Below are 1,194 nucleotides of genomic sequence, written 5' to 3'. Positions count from 1 at the left end.
TCTGAAGGGTTTTTTAGAACTTATTAAAGTAGAGAAACGACCGACTGAAGACTCCAACAAATGCAGCATTTTCAGGCATTTTCTCCAAGCATCCATTGTCTACAAGTTATCACTTCTGTTAACCTTATGTTCTCCGTGTGTTTTTTCTTCTTCTGTTGGTTAAAGTTACACCTCTCCCAGTGTTTATGTGTTTAAATGTCACCGACTAGCGCGTTTGTTCACTAACTCCTGTTTTTCTTTTCCAGATGAGGTCATCGTCTGCTGTCCTGTTAAAGACCTGCTCAGCCGCAGTAGATGGGCGCCGACATGTAACCGGGGTCTGCTGGAGGTTCCTTCCTGCTTGAAGCTGGTTTTCCTCTCCCCTGTCACTTCATTGCTCAGGAGGAGGCACTGCAGCAAAATGGATGACTGGATGTGATTGGCTGAGCTTCCTTGGGTTGAAGACATTTCTCTGAATGCCATGATAAACTGAATTTATCTTTACTTTGTTGTAAATAGGATCTAATTGGATGTTTGTGTTTAGATTTGATTCTGTGTTTGTGTTGACTTCTGTTACATGTTTCTGTATTAAAATTGTCACGTTAATTGCCTTTAGATAACATTTTCTGAACTTGTTTTTTTTTTAAGACTGATTTATATTAAATTCCCCTACTGGGTCTGGTTCTGTTTAAGTATGCTTCCTGTCGTTCTATCTTTAACTGTTCTTTCTCACTATAATAAAGGTTTCATTGCAGTAATGTGAACAGGATCTGTTTGTATTTTCTGGTAAAGTGTCTTGAAATAAGTTGTTGTAAATTGATTCTTTATAAATAAACCAAACTGAAGTCAAATGGAGCAAGAGTCCTAATATTACTATAGTACAGCGCTTTGGCAGATTGGTGGTTATTATTGTTTCCCTGTTGGGGGTCTGACCTGACAGCTCATGTTAACAGAACAATTGTTCTTGTCACCTTGCAGTGTCAAAACAAATTAGCTCTAAAAAAAAGGACAGTGAGACGTTCCTCCTGCAGTTCTTCTCATTTTATTGACCTTATAGGCAATCTGGGAGTTAAGCAGCAGAGCAGACAGGACACATCAACACTGAGCCATACAAAGAACAACAAACAAATATGGGAGGATAATTAAAGATTAATGTTAAAATAAAACAGTAAAAGATTTAATCAACTAGGACAATAGCAGGAACTAAATGTTTAA

This window comes from Cyprinodon variegatus, unplaced genomic scaffold, assembly GCF_000732505.1.
Source record: "Cyprinodon variegatus isolate N-32 unplaced genomic scaffold, C_variegatus-1.0 Scaffold671, whole genome shotgun sequence".
Classification (NCBI taxonomy): Eukaryota; Metazoa; Chordata; class Actinopteri; order Cyprinodontiformes; family Cyprinodontidae; genus Cyprinodon; species Cyprinodon variegatus.
Note: the sequence above shows the minus strand (reverse complement) of the source record.